This window comes from Diceros bicornis, chromosome 13 (genome assembly GCF_020826845.1).
Source record: "Diceros bicornis minor isolate mBicDic1 chromosome 13, mDicBic1.mat.cur, whole genome shotgun sequence".
Taxonomy (NCBI): Eukaryota; Metazoa; Chordata; class Mammalia; order Perissodactyla; family Rhinocerotidae; genus Diceros; species Diceros bicornis.
In genome coordinates, this window is record NC_080752.1 from 10,006,410 (window position 1) to 10,026,949 (window position 20,540).

At 46.7% G+C, this 20,540-nt stretch overlaps 1 pseudogene; it reads left to right on the plus strand.

Annotated features, from left to right (window-relative positions):
* The first annotated feature begins 6,470 nt into the window (after positions 1-6,470).
* On the plus strand, positions 6,471-19,315 carry LOC131412592 (cytochrome P450 4A11-like; annotated as a pseudogene).
* Positions 19,316-20,540: the final 1,225 nt, after the last annotated feature.

The window sequence follows — 20,540 nt, forward strand, 5'->3', positions numbered from 1 at the left end:
TAGGCACATGAAAAGATGTTCAACATCACTAATCATCAGGGAAATGCAAATCAAAACAACACTAAGATATCACCTCATGCCTGTTAGAATGGCTATAATCACCAAGACAAAAAACAACAAATGTTAGAGAGGATGTGGAGAAATGGGAACCTTCATACACAGATGGTGGGAATGCAAAGTGGTGCAGCCTCTATGGAAAACGGTATGGAGATTCCTCAAAGAATTAAAAATAGAGATGCCCTATGATCCAGCCATCCCACTACTGGGAATCTATCCAACGAACCTGAAATCAACAATCCAAAGAGGCTTATGCATCCCTATGTTCATTGCAGCATTATTCACCATAGCCAAGAAGTGGAAGCAACCTAAGTGTCCCTCGACTGACGATTGGATCAAGAAAATGTGGTATATATATATACAATGGAATACTACTCAGACATAAAAAAAGACAAAATTGTCCCATTTGCAACAACATGAATGGGCCTGGAGGGTATTATGTTAAGTGAAGTAAGCCAGAAGGAGAAAGACAAACACCATATGATCTCACTCATATGTGGAATATAAACCAACACATGGACAGAGAAAACTGTATTGTGGTTACCAGGGGCTATGGGGGTGGGGGTGGGCTCAAGGGGTGAAGGGAGTCATATATAGGGTGACGGACAAACAAAAATGTACAACCCAAAATTTCACAATGTTAAAAACTATTAAAACATCAAAAAAAAAAACTTAGGGATGCAGGGAAAGCAGTGATAGGAGGGAAATTTGTAACTGTAATCATATACATTAAAAAAGAAGAAAGACCTCAAATCAATAAGCTAACATACACCATAAGGAATTAGAAAAAGTTAAACCGAAAGCTAACAGAAGGAAAGAAATAATAAAGGTTAGAGTGGAGATAAATAAAATAGAGAATAAAAAGGCAATAGAAGAAAATCAACAAAACCAAAAATTGGCTTTTTTAAAAAATCAACAAGATGACAAACCTTTAGCTCAACTGACTAAAAAAGAGAGATAACTCAAGTTACAAAATCAGAAAGGAAAGTGGGGACATTACTACTGATTTTACAGAACCAAAAAGGATTATAAGAGAATACTATGAACAGTTCTATACTAAAAAATTAGATAACCTCGATGAAATTGACAAATTCCTAGAAACTCAATCTGCTAAGCTGACTTAAGAAGAAATAGAAAATCTGAAAAGAGCTGTAACTAGTAAGGAGATTGAATCAGTAATAACCAAAAACCTCCCAAATAAGAAAAGCCCAGACCAGATGGCTTCAGTGGTGAATTGTATCAAATGTTTAAAGAATTAACACCAATTCTTATTAAACTCTTCTAAAAAGTTAAAGGAGAAGGAACACTTCTTTATTTGTTCCATGAGGCCAACATTACCTTGATGCCAAAACCAGACAAAGACACCACAAGGAAAGAAAGCTACAGGTCAATATTCCTTATAAATATAGATGCAAAATTCCTTAACAAAATACTAGCCAACCAAATTCAGCAGCATATGAAGAGGATTATAGACCTTAACCAAGTGGGATTTATTCATAGAATGCAAGTGTGGTTCAAGATACAAAATTCAATAAACGTAATACATCACAATAATAGAATGAAGGGGAAAAAATCACATGATCATCTCAACTGATGCAGGGAAAGTATTTTACAAAATTCAACACCCTTTCATGATAAAAACACTCAATAAACTAGAAATAGAAGGGAACTTCCTTAAAATGATAAAGGCTTTTTATGAAGAACCCACGACTAACAATATACTCAATGGTGAAAGATTGAAAGCTTTTCTGCAGAGATCAGGAAAAACAAGAATGTCTGCTTTCACCACTTCTGTTCAACATAGTACTCGAAGTTGTAGCCAGAGCAATAAGGCAAGAAAAAGAAACAAAGTAACCAAATTGGAAAGGAAGGAGTAAAATTATCTGTGTTCACAGATGATATGATCATATATGTAGAAAACCCTAAAGAATCAACAAATTTTTCAGCTAATAAAAAAATTCAGCAAAATTGCAGGATATAAAGCCAACACACAAAATCAGTCTTATTTCTATATACTTGCAATGGACAATCTGAAAGGAAAATTTTTAAAAATTCACGTACAATAGCGTTGAAAAAAATAAAATATGTAGGAATAAATTTAACTAAAGAGGTGAAAGATTTGTAACACTGAAAACTATAAAACATGCTGAAAGACATTAAAGAAAACACAAATAAATGGAAAAACAGCCTATGTTAATGGATTGAAGCACTCAATATCATTAAGATGACAACTACTGAAAGTGATCAACAGATTCAGTACAATCCCTATCAAAACTCCAATGATATTTTTTACTGAAAGAGAAAAATCTATCCAAATATTTATATGCAATCACAAGGGATTCAAAAGAGCCAAAACTAACTTGAAAAAGAAGAACAAAGTTGGAGAACTCATACTTCCTGATTTCAAAACTTACTACAAAACTACAGTAATCAAACCACTGTGATACTGTCATAAGGATAGACATATAGAAAAAATGAAAAATAGAGAACCCAGAAATAAACCGTCACATACATGCTCAATTGATATTTAACAGGGGGCCAAGACAATTCAATGAGGAAAAGACAGTCTTTTCTACAAATGATGCTGGGAAAACTGGATAGTCACATGCAGAAGAATGAAGCTAGACCCTTACCTTACACCATGTACAAAAAGTAACACGAAATAGATCAGAGAGCTAAAAGACGGCCCACAGAATGGGAGAAAATCTTTGCAAATCATATTAGAATAAAAAAGTACTCCTACAATTCAACAACAAAAAAATCAACACCCATTCACAAATGGGCAAGGAACATCAACAGACACATCTCCAAAGAAGAAACGCAAATAGCAAAAAGCACATGAAAAGATGCTCAACATCATTAGTCATTAGGGAAATGTAAATTAAAACCACAATGAGATACCACCTCACATCCTTTAGGATGGCAATAATTATTTTTTAAACAAAAAAAATGGAAAATAACAAATATTGGATGGAATGTGAAGAAATTGGGACTCTTCTGCATTACTGGCGAATGTGAAATGGTGCGGCCCCTATGGAAAACAGTTTGGCAGTTTCTTAAAAAGCTAAACATAGAATGATCACCTGATCCAGAAATTCTACTCCTAGGTACATACCCAAAGGGATTGAAAGCAAGGACTCAAACGGAGAGTTGTAGGGCAATGTTCATTGCAACATGCTCACAATAGACAAAAGGTAGAAAGAACCCAAGTGACCATCAATAGATGAATGGATACACAAAATGTGGTATATACCCACCATGACATATTATTCAGTAATAAAAAGGAATGAAGTTCTGATACATGCTACAACATGAATTAAACTTGAAAACATTGTGCTAAGTGAAAGAAGCCAGACATCAAAGGAAAAATATTGTACAATTACACTTACATGTGGAATTTACAATATGCAAATTCGTAGAGATAAAAAAGTAGATTAGAGATTACCAGGGGCTGTGGGAAGGCAGAATGGGAAGTTAATGCTTAATGGTTACTGAGTTTCTGTTTGCAGTGATGCAAACATTTTGGAAATAAGTAGTGCTGATGGCTGTACAAAAGTCAATGTAATTAATGCCACTGGATTGTATACTTAAAAATGGTTAATGCGGAAAATTTTATGTTACATATATGATACTAATTAAAACAAAATAAGAATGTAATATATCAAAAACATTGATGGTAAATGGGTGAATTGTATAGTATATAAACTATATCTCAATAAGGCTGTTTATTTTGTTTTTTAAAAAAAGGGACTTCTACTTGAGAGATGCAGTCCTTGTAGAGGAGTAAAAGTAAACACAATGTGATAAATTGCATCAGCATCAAACCCAACTTTACCCGAAACCCAGAAAACAGGGAGTGCGTGGGTGATCTACCCACAGGAGTACTCACTTCAAGCTGCCGCCTTGGGGATTGACTGCCCCCCTCCTCTGCCTTTCTGTTGCCTATAAACTGAACTAGGAAACATCCAGGAATAAAAATATGAATTTTCTTTTAAAATGTGGCACCAAAACTGAACCTGGTCTGTTCAAGATGGTGATCTACCCAGTCCAAACTTTTACTCATTCTCTCCTTCCTTCAGTCGTCACATCAGTAAGTATTTATTGGCACCATCAGCAGGCACAGTCCTGTGTTCCACGCTGTGGGAGCATAAGGACGTAGAAGGCCTAGTTACCACCTTCGAGGAGTCCTTGGTTGGGGTATGTGGATAGAAATGGATGGGAAATATATTTACTGGTTAATAACTGTTGACCATGGCAGCACAACTTTCTCAGAGTTCAGCTCATACTCTACAGACAGTTGTACGTTCTGCTTTGATCACTTTGTTATAAGCTTTTCTCATATCATTAAAAATCCCCCATAAACATCATCTTCAATGATGGCTACATCTAGTCGCATGGTTTACCCAACACTTTCTCACAACAGCCCTGGATAGGGAGGCTACATTGAGGCCAATACGTGGAGCTGATAACCTGAAACACTCTCCTGCTGCTTGGAAACACTGGGTAAAACAGAGCGAACATGAGATGCCCCCTGGAAAGTTCGGGCACCACCACGTATGGACTGGAGGCTCAACCCAACAATCATCTCTTTACATTACTGGTCAACAGCAGAGTCTCTGGAGCCAGACTGCCTGGGTTTGAATCCTGGCTCCACCTCTTACCAACAGGGTGACCCTCGGCAAGCAGGGAACCTCTTTGTGCCTCAATTTCCTCAACTGGAATTGGGGATTTTAAAAAAATCTGTTGTGTAGGGTTGTTGTGGGAGAAAACATTTAAAGTTCTTTGCTCAGTACCTAGAACATAGCAAGTGCTCTCCGAATGTTAGCTATTACCAGCATTTTGAGCTCAACCATACAGAAGAAACTGAGGACTCGGGGAGGGCAAGAAAGAATTCAAGAATTCAGCCAGAATTCAGAGCCAGGCTCCCTGACTCCAAAACTCTCTCCACTACTGCTCCACGTGCTGTGGGTGAAAACCTGGCACTGAGTCAAATCAGGGAAAGAGTCAGGGTCCAAGAGTCCTTGGATTAGGAATTGAGGGAGATGGAATGTAACCACAGAGCTAGGGGAAGGTTGGCAGGAATGGAGGTAAGTGGTTACATGTCCTGGGGTTTGGACAGGAGCCCATGATTTTGGCGAGAAAGAAAAGAACCCTGGCCTCATGGGTTGTGTGATTAATCACCTGTCACAAGGTAGGGAAATGGAATAGAGTGTTGGGAGTAAGAGGTTAGATGGTTGAAGGAGCAGGTCAGGAGTGGCCCCTAGGAAGGCTGCCTTCAAGGAATTCTTCCTGAAATACATTGTGTTTTACTTTTTGAATTATGGGCCTTGGATATGAACTTGAAGGAGATAATCATGAAAAAACTTGAGGATGAGAGACTTGAAGATTAACTTGTCCCCATCTCTTGCTCCTTTATATATGATCTGCATGACTTTTTCAGTGCTCATCTCTCTCTCTAGCACTCTCCATCTAATGATCTCCTATACATCCTTCAAGACCCCATTCCTTTTTTTTAGTTTTCTCCTTCCCTGGGCAGAACCAGTTCACTATTCATTCCTCCAGTATAGACCCTGCATATTTCATTGTTCTAAGTTAGTTTTTTGCCTTGACCTAGGCTGTGTGCTCAAGAAATATTTGCTGAGTGAATGAATGACTGAACAAATGAGTATTCCTAGCATGTACTTAGGAATGGGGTTATTATGCCCCTTACAAAAGGAGAAACTGAGGCTCGGAGAGTTTAAGTTGTTGGCTTCCGTGTAGTGAGCCTAATCTGGGGCTGAGCCTCCTGAGTTCAAGGCCAGTGCTCTATCCACCAGCACTGTCACCCCGGGTCACAAATGGACAGTGGACTGGAACAAACCCCATGGAATACTGCAGAGTCAGCTGAGACAGGCCATTTCAGAGTCCAACAGAGAAGTATTCTAATCCCAGCTGGGACTACCCCTGACTGTTTTACTGCTGCCACATCACTTTACCTCTCTGTAACTAGTTTGCATCTCCGAAATGGGGATCGTGAATAAACCAACCACACCTACTGAACATTTGTAAACCAGACTGTGGATTCCTCTAAGCCAGGGTTCATATCTGTTGTGCTTGCAGCTGTGTCCCAGCACCTAGCATCTGCCTGGGACATAGGAGGTGCTTATTAAGTGTTTGGTTAGGAAATGGATGAGTGGAAGGTTGATATGTACAGGGCCATTATCACTGTCAGCTAAGAAAGCTTTTCTCTCACTGTTTCCCAATGTGGATCTTCCACAGTTAATCAACGCTGGTGGCCCAGGTCTAAGTTCTGCCCTCACACTTTGCCCTCCACACAGGTGGGTGGGACAATTCTCTCCTAACTGACTTGGGCTGGGTGCTCAGGGGAGGTCCACAACAGTCAGGGAAGTCAGCGCTCCAGAAGCCTCTGCACCATGAGTGTCTCTGTGCTGAGCCCCACCAGACCCCTGGGCGGCATCTCTGGGCTCCTGCAAGTGGCCTCCCTGCTCGGCCTGGTTCTGCTGCTGCTCAAGGCAGCCCAGCTCTACCTGCGCAGGCAGTGGCTGCTCAAAGCCATCCAGGAGTTCCCGTGCCCTCCTTCCCACTGGCTCTACGGGCACAGTCAGGAGGCAGGAAGGAGCAGGATGGGGAAGTGGGACAGAAGGGTGGGCCAGGGCTCACCGGATCATGGTCAGCAAATCCGTCTGACAAAGCCTTATCGTGTGATGAGCACGTGGTCCCTGGGAAAATCTAATTTACTTCTTAGGGCTCTGATCCTCATCCCAGTCCAGGGAGCTCACTCCCTCTCAGGAAGCCTGTGCTGGTGTTCTCAGGTCGGTCAGACACTCCTTCCTTAGGTAGACCTGCAGGCTGACCTGGCAGCCCTGTACTTTAGGACAATGACTGTTCCTTTCTGAATCTCCCTGCTTTGCAGGATGAGCAGCCCCAGATGTTGTCACAGAATAGTCTTCTAGATGCTTCCTTGCCCCAGTCACTCAACCACATCCTCTCTGCCTGGCCCTGAGCTTGCCTGGGAACACAGACATCAGGCTATGGATCCCTGCCCTGTGGGGTTCAGTCTGTGGAGACGATAGATATGAATCTAAGAAGGTGTCCAGTCACAGGAAAAGAGGCTCACCTGCTGGGCTGGGGGGTGATGTCAGGTGTAGGGGGCCAAGGAGCTCTATGTGATCAAGACTGAGGGATTTTCCAGACTGGTGATTTCATTGCCAAAACCCTGACAAGTCGCCGGCACACATGAGCGGGTAGGTGTCCAGATGGCCCCAGGTAAGGAGTACTGACATTCAAGTTGCACCAGTGAACAGAATGTTTGCCTCCCAGCTCTGATTCCCCAAACCCCTGTACTGTGCAGTCCTTGGGGTGGAGGATGTCATCCCTCTTCCTGTGCCCCAGTACCCAGCACAGAGCCTGACACATAGGGATGCTTGACTCAGGTGTGTGGAGAGACAGAGAAAGGAGCCTGCAGGTTGGGTAAGAGACGATGCCTCCCCAGCCAGCTCTGTTAGCACTGGTCCCTGAGGGGAGGGCCAAGAGCAAGGTGAGGGGCCACGTGGAGAGGGGCTCACCAGGGCTTTGTGGACTGAACAAGCCTAGGAGGTGGGGTGTTGCAGAGAGCTGAGGCTTCTCTCTTCTCAGAGAAGGAGGCCAAGCGATTGTCAGCAGAGGGGAGCCAAGAGGGGAACTGTTATCCCAGCCGCAGAGAGACAGCCAAGGCCCAGTCTGTTCCTGCAAATTGTTGTACTGATGACTCCAGATTATTTCCTGATTTGGAGAAATTGTGACCTTTTGTTTGATGCAGTTGTCACCTTTCTGAGCTAGGATTTGACATAAGGAACCACTAAAAATTCCTCTAGTGACTTTCTCATGACACGGGTGGTCATTAGATGAGAGGTAGACCCAGTAAGTACATCATTTCCATTTACAGAACTAACATTATTCCTGGTGCTGAATCAACTCTCACCTTCTGCTGGCCTGACAGATACTGCAGCCAAATTCTTCTTGCTCTTATAATGCCGCCTGAGATTTTCATTTATTGAATACCTCTGTTATTGGCTGAGTCAGGAATTAGAATGCCACATGCAATTTGGTTGAAGCTAATCTTTCAGGCCAGATGACAAGTGACAAGGTGCGGCAAGTCAGCATATGGGTTCTGTTGCCAAGATACCCAGATTCACATCCTAGATCTGCCACACACTTTGAATACCCGCTCTACACCTCGGTTTCCTCATCTCTAAATTGAGGATGACGATGATGCTGATAGTACTCAAGTGAGTTATTATAATCTTAGAATGGGGACTGGCACAGACAAGGGTCACAGTTACACTCACTCTAATTTGTATGATTTAAAATAATATTAACGCCTGTGAAGGATGAGCATTTTGTAGGCTTAACAAACTCACTGCATTAAATAGAGGTGAAATCCAGCAGGATCTATGAAAAAGGGACTCACAACTTTGGGATCCAAATAACCCAAACAGCCCCATCTTTCCCTGTGTCGTCCCTCCTATCGCAGGCGTAGCTGCCATGTCAGCAGAGCCCACACATCTGGCGATGGCCTCTGCGGCCCCATTATTTCCGTCTACCTACTCTCCTTGTGTCTCCCATTGGGAAAATTCCTTTGTGGCTGCAGTTCCCAGGAGCAGCCAGGTGAGCACAGCTCCAGGGGAGCACTGCCTGCCCTGAATGGCCCCAGTGCCTGGAGCCCAGATGGGCACTGGGTATTTGCCTTTAGGGTTGCCACCACTGCCACTATGGGCACCATCTCCTCTACAAGAGTCTCAACTGGCTCTGGCCAGACCTGCTGAGGGACAGACGGCAGCCCCAGCCGGTTGACTGAAGGGCTGACAGACCAGTGGGCACCAGAATGGCCCAGAGAGGAGAATGGACAGGCAGAACACAGTTTAGCTCCTTGGGGTACCCGAAGGGGACTAATGACAGTGCCCAGGAGCAGGGTTTTCAGGAAGCTGACTGGCTTGGGCACCAAGCAATCAGAAAGGAGGCACACTACTGTGCTGAAACAGGGTCCCCAGGCCTCCACTGGGCCAATAGGAGGGGATGCTAGAGGACCAGGTAACATAGCTGGGGCGGTAAGAAGCTCGCACTGGTCAGTCCCTGCACTGGATCAAGGGAGAAGGGCAGCCCCAATGCTGGACATGACCTGGGAGAACAGAGAGGCCTTCTGAGGTAATTCAATCAAGCAGGACACTTCTCAATTAAGGGCAGGATTGTCTGCTCCGCCCCCACCCCCACTAGAACATAAGCTCCGTGGAAGCAGGGGCTTGTGTGTTAACTGCTGAATCTCCAGCAATGAGGATGGCAATAGACCCAAAGTAAGTACTCAATACACAGGTATCAAATGAATGAGTGAATCCATCTGCTTATCTACTCATTCATGTATTTGCTCCTTCACTGCGGTGGAAACATTTTGAGATGTCTGCTCAGCTCCTCTGCTCTGAGATCTCTTCCCTCACAAAGGGTGGGCCCCTGAAAGTCCTATTCAACCCCAGCCATGGTTGATTGTAGCTGGTGGACACCTTGGCCATGATATTACAATCAGATTCTCAGAATAGGATTCACAGTGCCACTCAGACATTTCATGTAGTATGGTTACGTCCCAACCCCAGAAAGAAAGAATTGCCCTTCTCCACCATGGGGACCCAGCTCCAGGAGGACAGGGACTGTTTTCTGTTTATTCATGACCGTATTGCTAGCTTCTAGTAAAGTCTCTGGGACAAGGTAGAGCCTCCATAAACATTTGTTGAGAGAATGAATGCATGCACGTACAGAGAGAAAGAATGAGAGACCCAATCCTGGAAGCTCTCCCGTCCCTGGTTCTGTCCTTTCCACACCCTGGCTGTCCCCTGCCCTTGGGTTCCATAAGACCCCTCCTGGGTCTTCAGCCTTCTTTGTTGTCCTTTCTCTTTGTCTTACATTAGCTCAAGATTATATCTGCCATTTGCAACAAGAGTTTCAATCAAGCCTCACTCATTCACTGTCCTACATGTACTCATTCATTCTTTCATGCAGTTATTCCTTCTTTGAAAATTAAGGCATAATTCCTATGAGCCATGCTCTGTGCTAGTTCTAAGAACACAGAGATCAGAGATATGAAAGGTAAGTTTTCCAACACAGTGCTCAGAGGTGAGAACATTGAATTGAAATACGATAACAGAGACACCCAGGGAGCCTTGAGAACCTCAGGAAAAGATAACTTGGGATAAGCAGACTTTAGTTGAAATGCAGCTCACTTGGGCATATCCTTCAACATGAATTTCCTCAGTCTTCAGTGACATGGGATCAAGTAATAATCCATCCCTCACACAGGTTTGCCTTGAGGATTACATAGTTGGGCGAGTTTTCTAGGGCTGCCGTTAACAAAGTACCACAAACTAGGTGGCTAAAACAACAGAAATTTAGTGGCTTACAGTTCTGGAGACTAGAAGTTCACAATCAAGGAATTAGTAGGGTTGGTTTCTTCTGCAGGCTGTGAGGGAAGCGCCTGGTGCACACTCTCACCTTGGCTAATCAATCACTATCTTATCCATATGTCTCTTCACATCATCTTCTCTCAATGAGTATTTGTCTCTGTGTCCATATTTTCCCCTTTTTGTAAAGACACTGGTCGTATTGTATAAAGGTCGACCCTAATGACCTCACTTTAACTTGATTACCCTGTAAAGACCCTATCTCCAAATAAAGTCACATTCTGAGATGCTGGCAGTTAGGACTTCAATGTATGAATTTGAGGGGCACACAATTCAACCAATAACTCTCATATAATAAGTCTGAGAAAAGTTTTGTACACCGTGGAGACCATTACTGGACATTTATCAAGCACCTCCTATGGGTAAGATTCTGAAGGCAGTTCTGAGTGAGGGCCCACACACGGCCCAACCAGAAGCTAGCCTTAGCCTTAGGCTAAGTCTCGGTGAGGCAGCAAGAAACTAGATCAGAGCCCAGCTCATCAGAAATGGTTCCAAACTCCTAATCACTGCTGATACATCCAGAACTTTCTGCCTGTGGCCATCCTGCCCTTCACCACCACCCAAAGCACTGGACCTAAAGACAAAGGTTTTATTGATTTGTCTTTCCCTTGGTAGCATTTACAAAAGGAGCTTCTGAACAAGGTAGAGAAATTCCTGTGTGCCTATCCTTGCTGGCTGTGGGGAAGTGAGGTTCTCTTCATTGTCTATGACCCTGACTACATGAAGGTGATCCTGGGGAGATCAGATGAGAGTAAAACTCACATCCCAGCTGGAGCAGCTCTTCCCTCTTGGGTACATGCCCCTGGGTCTGTGAAATTCCACAAGAGACTGGCAGTTCAGCCATCAATACTTAAACCCTCTTCCAACCATCCTCCCAGCACACAAGCCAGCCTAATGTCAACACTGTTTACTTAAACTGAAGGCTTAAGGAGCTGTGTGGGGCTGAATTTCTTATTTCTTTTCTTTGTTTCTTTCCTTTTTAACCAAATGAAGATGATCTGTTGTGTAAATTGCCCCAGAATGAAAGACAATTTCCCTTGCCCACTGACTTGGGTTTGGCACCTCTCATTGTTCCCTGTCCTGGCTCATGGGATGGCTAAGCCACCACCAATCGTAGGAAAACCAGTCTTCTGTCTTTTCTTTGGCACTGAGGACAGAGCTAGTATTTCTTGGAGATTCACCTTCCTAGTCCTGTGGGTGTCCTGCTGCTGAGACAACAGTAACTGTCAGGACAGAGAGAGTCAGGGAGAGGAGGCAAGTGGGAGGTGGCTTGAGACAAACCGGCAGCTGACAATCGTCAGGAAGGGATGGCAGCCCATGGTCTGGACCACAGCTGCCTCCTGAGAGCTGCTGGCCTTGTATGGTCCCCTCCAGCTTCCTGTAATGTCCTTCCTTACCTCTCAGACCCAAAGTCTCACAGGCCTTACAGATTCCTGGCTCCCTGGTAAGTACATCTAACTAGGACTCTGGTCCACCCACCAGCTCAGTTTGCCAAGTGCTATCTATTGGGCTTAAAGAGAACAAGAGGTGTCTGGCCACTATGTCATCACCCTCATCTCTGGATCAAGCCTCGTTTCTCTTCTTGTAACAAGACCCTCCCCTATCCTAATGATGGTGAAAGCGCTGCTGAAGCTCAGCTTCTTCCACATCGCTTCTCAGTTCTCGCCATGATCTCAGCCTGACTTTTATTGAAGTCCTTCTATGACCTGCCCCCTACTCTTTTTCAACCTTTATCTCACAGCTGTCATAATGACTTCCTATGTGCCAGCCATTTGGGGAAATTCTCATTTCTGAAATGTACTGGCCTTTCCTGTCTTTGCCCATGATGGGCCTTCTTCTGACACCCTTAGTTCCTCCCGAGTTGTCCCCAGTCGTCACTCTGATCCTGTTTCCCACTCCCACACACACTCATCTCTGGTCTAGGGTATGGTTTGCTCCTGTTGAATGGGCAGATGTGGTTCCAGCACTGGTGGATGCTAACTCCAGCCTTCCACTATGACATCCTGAAGCCCTACATGGCGCTCATGACCGACTCAGTCCGAGTGATGCTGGTAAGTCCATCATCCCTCCCTCACCTGCACATACTCACCCACAGCACAACTCACAGAGTCTACTCCAGACACATGTGTCCCCCAGACATCTATCAAACATAGGCACCCAGAATACCATTATGAGACAGGGCCCTCCAAAAATGGATTGGATAGGATGGTATCCAGGTACCAGCCTGGATCCACACTTTGCTCATCACCAAGGGAAAGAAGGGCCATGGTGGTTACAGGGTCTGCTCTCTTCATACCTCCGTGAATTCATCTTGGTGGACTAGAGCATGAGTCATTCCCTTGCACAGCAGGACGAGCTGACCCTGGCTAACCTGAGCAGTGGCGCCTTCAGTGGCAGGGTGGACACACCAGGATGTGACTCAGGTGGGCTCTTCCCTGAGGCCCAGGGCTTCTGCATGGATTTGAGCTACTCCACGGAGGGAAATGGAGACCAGGTTTACACTCTCAGAACCGGGACCTGCCACAACCTCACCTCTGATCAAGACTCTGATTTCTCACCATCTCTGCTCAGATAACATTTGATGAATGAAAGGAATTGACATCCCTGATGTCCCTTCCTTAGGAGCCCCAGTACTGACCCCTTAGGATTTTTCTTGCGTTAAGACATTTGCTCCCTAAAATTGGACTTCACCTGTACCTCAGGTCTAGCTCAGCCACATGACAGAGAAGTTTTCCCCTTTGTCTCCTTCAAGACAATGTTTTCTGTTCTGCCAAAAGTGGTTATCATTGTAACTTGTTCTTAAAATTAAAAACTAACTCAGACTATTATGATAGAACATACTTTATTATATAGTAAAGCTTTCTGAGAAACTAGGCCTCACTTTACAAACATTTGCTTTACAGTCTTAATTTGCTATAATGCATCTGTTTTGGAAAGTGAGTGACTCCTACCAGGATATCTGGAGATACTAAGAGAGAGCATGGCCTTGTCATCAGAGGAACAGAGTAGGATCAATGACCCCAACACACGACAGGACAAATGGGAGGAGATCATCAGCCAGGACTCACATCTGGAGATCTTTGGATACGTCTCCTTGATGACCCTGGACCCCATCATGAAGTGCGCCTTCAGCCACCAAAGCAGCATCCAGAGAGACAGGTCAGTGACAACCCTTCAGCTGCAGAGTCTTATTTCTTACCCACTGGTGTGGACTTACCTGAGTGGCTAATGGGACAACTTAGATGTTCACTTCTACACAAAGCAAGATTCTGGTGATAGTTCCAGACCAAGTTCAAATTCCAGCCAGACCAAACCTTGACTCGGCCACAGATCCCTGGTCCCTGGCACAGGCAGAAGCCTGGCTGCCCACACCATTTATAACGAGGAACTGAGGGTCTCAAGGGCTATAAGACAACAATGACCAATGCCTCAGTGTCCTGTCCCCACTGATTGAGGAAACCTCCATCAAGAACCCCACTCCACCCCCAGGTCAGAGGCCTCCCTCCACTCCAGTTTCTTCTGCATCTTCTCCTTTTAGGAACTCCCAATCCTACATCCAGGCCATTGGGGACCTGAAAACTCTTTTTTTCCACGTGAGGAATGCCTCCTACCAGAATTACATCATCTACAGGCTGACCCCTGATGGCCGCTGGAACCACCGGGCCTGCCAGCTCACCCATCAACACACAGGTTTTGGCTCCTTCTCCATGGGCTGCTCCCCTCCTTTATCAGACATGTCTCAAAGGGACTGGCCCTGACCCTTCAGGTAGAGCCAAGCCCCCAGGTTCCTCTTCAGGATCTGGGACATACTTATGCTGGGTACTTCCCTGGTACAAGGGTTGGGAACTGAGCTGATGATGTTAGGGTGCCAGGCACTGTGCAAACACTTGGGTGATGATTAAGTGAGACCCCTGCTCAGCAGCAATCAAGCAGAGCTTCCAGGGCTGCGCTACTGAGGGGATTTTTGACCTGAAATCAAAGGGTGCAAGAACTCTCACCCCTGATGTGCACACCCACCCCCACACCCATCCTGACCCACCGGGCACCCAGATGGGGGCAGGGGGCAGATGAGGCTACTGTGAGTTGCTGTATGTGAGCACCCAGAGATCTCAGCTCTGCCTGGGAACCACTGTTCTGGGACAGACCAAGTGATCAAGCTGAGGAAGGCTCACCTACAGAAGGAGGGAGAGCTGGCGAAGGTCAGGAAGGAGAGGCACTTGGATTTCCTGGACATCCTCCTCTTTGCCAGAGTGAGTGTGTGTAGGAGAGGCCTGAGGCTTAGCCCAGAAGCTCAGAAGAAGGGGCAAACCCTGCATTCTCGCTGTGCCTTTCCCAGATGGAGAATGGGAGCAGCTTGTCTGACAAGGACCTCTGTGTAGAGGTGGACACGTTCATGTTCGAGGGCCACGACACCACAGCCAGCGGCATCTCCTGGATCCTCTATGCTCTGGCCGCACACCCTGAGCATCAGCAGAGGTGCTGGGAGGAGATCCAGAGCCTCCTGGGGGATGGTGCCTCCATCACCTGGTGAGTGCTCTAGAGATGGGAGAGCCCTGCCCACTCAGCTAGAGAAGCCCCTGGTCTCCCAGACCCTGCCCGCCCTTCAGGATGGGCTTGGGTTTCAGGGACCACTTGGACCAGATGCCCTACACCACCATGTGCATCAAGGAGGCACTGAGACTCTATCCACCAGTACCAGGCATCGGCAGAGAGCTCAGCAAGCCCATCACCTTCCCTGACAGACACTTCTTACCTGGAGATCTGAACTTCATCACACTCGCTAACCTGAGCACTCTGCAAGAACACAACGAAGATCAGAAATATCTGTGTCCTAGAGCAGTTCCAAAACTCTCTAGGTCTCTTTTTCCTCTCAAGAAAATCAATACTTACTTTGTAGTTAGGATGAGGTGTATGAAATGCTTAGCACAGACCTTGAACCCAGGGAAAGGTAAATAAACAAGTACTAGCCTCTGAATTTGGGCTTAGGAATTAGCCCTAAAATTCTAATTCCCTGAGGTGTGAGGGCTGGAGAGACAGTCAGACAGGGGTAGGAGGAGATGTGCTGCTTTCCTCATGGGGTCTAGGAAAATGAGAGAGATCAGAAAACCAACTGTCATGGATCAGATGGCCCGGTCTCTGAGGACCCCTCAGGCTGATGGCAGAGAGCAGCTGATGACCAGATCTGAGACCCCTGCCATGGCTGGAGGGACCTCTTGCCTAAACTCCCACTGAGTTTGAATTCCAGCCCTGCCGCGTCCTAGCTGTGTGGTCATAGGCAAGTCACTCAGTCTCTGAGGCTCCGGTGCCTCATCTGAACAATGGGGATATGGGAAACATTCTTTGAGGGTTGATGTGAGGATTGAATGAGTTAATGCATATTCCCCAAGGGCTCATGGATGGCATTTGATAAATGTGAGTCATCACTCGAGTTGCTCCGAAAAGTAAGCCTCCAATTCTTTCTTGCTCCTCAATCCTGGGTCAAGGTTATCTCTTCCTAATCTGTGCACATGAGCTTTGCCATGTCCACCCCACCTCTCTTGCAGCAGGATCATTCCACTCAGAGTGAGGGGAAGTGGCTCCCAAGACTTTCCTGCATGCACATGCCCCCTGCTGGCAGAGGGAGGGGGCCCCACCCCACGGGTGTGATCAGTCTTCTCTCTTCTCCGCCTGCCCCACAGGAATCATGATTGTGCTCTCCGTTTATGCCCTTCACCACAACCCAAAGGTGTGGCCGAACCCAGAGGTATGATGGCCGTGGGAGGAGGGGATGGGATGATCTCTGCAGACCAACACCTCCTCTCACTCCCACCTTGGGCGTCCTGTTCCCTCGTGGATTGGAAGGAGGGGCTTGACCTCACTGTCCTGTCCCTGGTGCTCTCTCTGCAGGTGTTTGATCCTTCCTGGTTTGCACTGAGTTCTACTCAACACAGCCACGCTTTCCTGCCCTTCTTCAGGAGGACCAAGGTGCAATTTTCTGTACTTGAGGGCAGAGTGTCACTGGGTGCACACCCGACGTTTGTGACCTCCTGCATTCATATTGGTGTCTGTAGTTATGCACTTGTATGTCAGTGTGTGGGGAAGGAGGCATGTGTCTCTATGTACAAAAGAAAAATGGTATTTCAGAGCATGCCACAGGGACTTTGACCCACTGACTTTCCAAATGGCCAGCCATGACTCAGTGTCAGTGCTGTTCCAAAGTTCAGTGTGTTCTGATGTTTTCCCCACTTTAGGAGTATGACTTTTCAGAATTAGAAATTTTCATGAAAATTAAAATTTAGATGTTTGTATTTCTCAATTATCAGTAATCTAAACAGTTGTTTTTCTCTTGTTCCACATTCGCAGTCCAGCCTAGCACCTGTTCTCCTTAATTCTCCCATCCGCCACTCACTGTCTCAGTGATGTTTGCATGTGTCTGGATTTCTAGCCCTTTCCTTGTCCTAACTGTTCAGCCATATACATGGAAGGTTACAGTAGTCATTGGAAGAAAATTTCACACTAATGTGTGTCTTCTCTATTTTCGCAGTGTATCCCAATAAAATTTGACTGCATATTACTATTCACATAACTATGACAACTTTTCCAGTTGGCAAAATTCTTTATATGACTATAGTCCCAGAGTCTACATGGTACAATGTTGGCAAAAGTATAACATAATGAGGACAATCAACTGCTTTTGAGAGAAAATCCGCTATTCCGTGTATGACACATGCATTTGAAAGCTTCCTGGTGTGTAAAATACAAAGCACACATGAGACAGCTGCTGAGCTGGATGAATCCCCTCCAGAGTGGCTGCTGTGAAAATCCTCCAATGCTGCTGAAATCGTCCTGTGAAGCAGTAACTTCCACAAACATTGAAAGTAGTTACTAGAAACAAGCTTTTTCTGAATCCATAATTCTGTGGATTCTTCAAATGGTGAATCAATTTTCACAGAACAGGTTTTAATCAAACTGCTCTTCCAGAAATTGACTCTAAGATTTGGTTTCTCCCAGAACTGGGTCCTTCCTCATAGACACTGGCTGCAGGCTGTGGCTGCCACTAGAGGACAGGAGAGTACTAGGTAGCTCAATTCCTAGGTCAGAACTAATGCTACTTTGATTTATTCCATTTTGGGTTTTTTTCCGTTTCAATTCAATTAACTGCATTCGATTATAAAACTATTTATTAAGCCTGCCTCTGTGTGCCAAGTCCTGTGCTGGGAGATGGGAACACAGAGATGAAAGATACTGTTCCTGCCTTCAAGAGTCTGCAGTCAAGAAATAAATACCTCTACTCAAGACACACATCATTCATTCATTCATTCTTTCACTCGCTCATTCACTCATTGAGCAGATAGTTGAATGCTCCATATTGGCACTGTCCTGGGCACTGGTCGGTGATATGTCCTTGAGTACATCACTAATGGTGCCTTGGGGGTCTGGAGAGGAAGAGGTAGAGCCAGCAGAGGGGGTGAGGGCAGGCTGTCATTGGACTTACCCTTGAGCACTTGGCAGGCAGAGGTGGAGGGAGGCATTCACGGTGATCCCAACATGAGCTGAGCTAGGAAGCAGAGCTGGACAGGTAAGAGGTGAGTGAGGCAACAACCCACAGAGGGCTTTGGTGCCAGCTGAGGCATTTGGACATGTCCTTCCTGTGATGGAGGGCACAGGAGGGTCTGAGCTGGGCCATGGCTTCAGTGTAGACAGAGGGGAGGCAGGGAGACAGAAAAGTCCAGGGAGGAGACTGAGGGATGGCAAGGAGGGACATTTTTGGGCTAGACTGGAAGGCTACAGAAGACGGTTGACTGAGGGGATGAGGGGGAGGCCGGAGTCTGGACCATTAATTAGGAGGCACATGGTACGGGAAGCTGAGAGTCACTAACCCATGGCCCCTCCGAGAAGCTTCCCTGTTGCCATTCTGACTTCCTTACACAACTCCATCTTGTCCTTTGTCTGAGGATCGGGGTCCCTGTGTTTCCCCCTAGACAGTGAGAGTCTGAGAGTGTGGCCCACTCTGCCCCCTACCGTGCCCTGACCTGGTCTCCACATTGTGAAACCAGAAACTGCTTGTGTGGGAGTGAGGAAACTAATAATTAACTTTTTTAGTGATTCGCTTGACTTGACTTGGGGCTTAGAGCACTGACCCTCACCTAACAGGATTCCAGGCCTGCTGAGAGCAGAAGTAGGAGTTAGGAGGTAGTCCTGGAGGGAAATAGGCTTTGTCAGAGGTCAGGGGGAGGGTGTGAACCAAGGCTTGGGGTAGAGGTGTGTGACCTGTAAGGATGGGATCAGGGCTGGGCCACATGCAGGAGACCCCTGAATGCCCTGTTCCTGGCCGGGGCCCAGTGGTCAATGCCTGCCCAGCTCAGAAGCGAGTTTGAGGCCACTTCTCATTTTGTTTCCCCTTCCTGGCCCAGGAACTGCATCGGGAAGCTGAAGGTAGCCATGGCCCTGACACTGCTCCACTTTGAGCTGGCCCCAGATCCCTCCAGGGTCCCTGCTCCCCTCCCAAGGATTGTGTTGAAGTCCAAGAATGGATCCACCTGCATCTCAGGAAGATCCTCTAACACTTGTGGGGACAAAGCAGGCTCTGAGGGGCCCTTGCAGCCATCCTGTCTTCCTGTCACTCTCTCCAGTCCCCTGCCTGTGTGCCCACTTCTAGCTTTCTATCTGCCCACCTGCCAGCCTACCTGATCTCCTGCCACCTGCCCATCAGACTGTCGCCCTTCTCTCTCTCGTCCTTCTCCAGGCCTCCTACATGTTTGTCTGTCTGTCTCTGACCCACCTGCATCACCTAACTCCTCATGCCCTGCCTGTCCTCCAGCCTGTGTGCCTGTCTTTCCCTTTCTATCTACCTGTCTGTCCCTGTATTAGTTTCCTTTGCTGCTATAATAAATTACCGCAGCCTTAGTGACTTAAGACAATGCAAATTTATTCTCTTACGGCTCTGGAGTCAGAAATCTGAAATGGCTTCACTGGACCACAACCAAGGTGTTGGCAGGGCTGCCCTACCTCCAGGCCTCTAGGAGAGAATCCCTCTCTTAGACTTTCCAGCATCTAGAGATGCATTCCTTGCATTCCTTGTCTCCTGGAGCCTCATCCATATTCAAATCCACCAGCATCTTCAAATGTCTCTCTGCTCTGTCTTCACCTGGCCTGCTTCCTTATGAAGACCTTTGTGATTACACGGGCCCACTCAGACAGAACAGGACGTAGTCACAGGGTCCAGGGATTAGGATGTGGATGCCCCAGGGAACCAGTATTCAGCCTGCTGAGTCCCTGTGTAACTACCATTGGTTTGTGCTCCCGATCTCTTCTGTGTGTTAACTGTCTACTCATTTGTCATTCACCCACCTTCTTCTTTCCCACTCCCTGCAATAAAGCTCACAGTGTTGCATGGAGTGTTGTCTTCCCTTGGAAGGAGATGGATGGAAGAAAAGAGAGAGAGAAGGAGAGGGAAGACAGAGGAAACAAGGAAGGTAGATAGTATCTGCTCTGTGGTGCCAGGACCCCAGCAGGGCCAGTCGTGTCCCATCGCCTCAGAGGCCACAGCATGGGCGTCTGTCCAGGAGGGACTGGGAGGAGCCCAGGTGGGCAAATCGGTTGGCTGGTGGGAGAGAACATCAGACTCCAAGTAGCAAACAGCTGTGGTACCTCTCTCACAGCACAGTCCCTTGGCAGTCCCCTGCATCTCTGGTCAGCCACCCTGAGGGAAGAGGGGCTTATTCAACACTGCCACACTTGCTGACTGTGTGGGGACTGGTCCACCTGACCCTGGGCCCTGTTCCAGCACCAGGCCCCTTTGCACTCCTCCACTAGCCTCTCTCAACACAGCCCTGCTCTCTTGCTGGTTCTGCACACAGGTCCTTCCCCGTCACACCCCCTGCCTTTCCCAGCCCAGGGCCCTGGATGCCATAGACAGACCTCCCTGAAGCCCTCTGCCTATGGTGTGATGCCACGCTCTGCCTCCCTGGGGCTTCTCCCCCAGCCAGTGCCTGCAGCCAGGACCTTCCTCCCCATCCC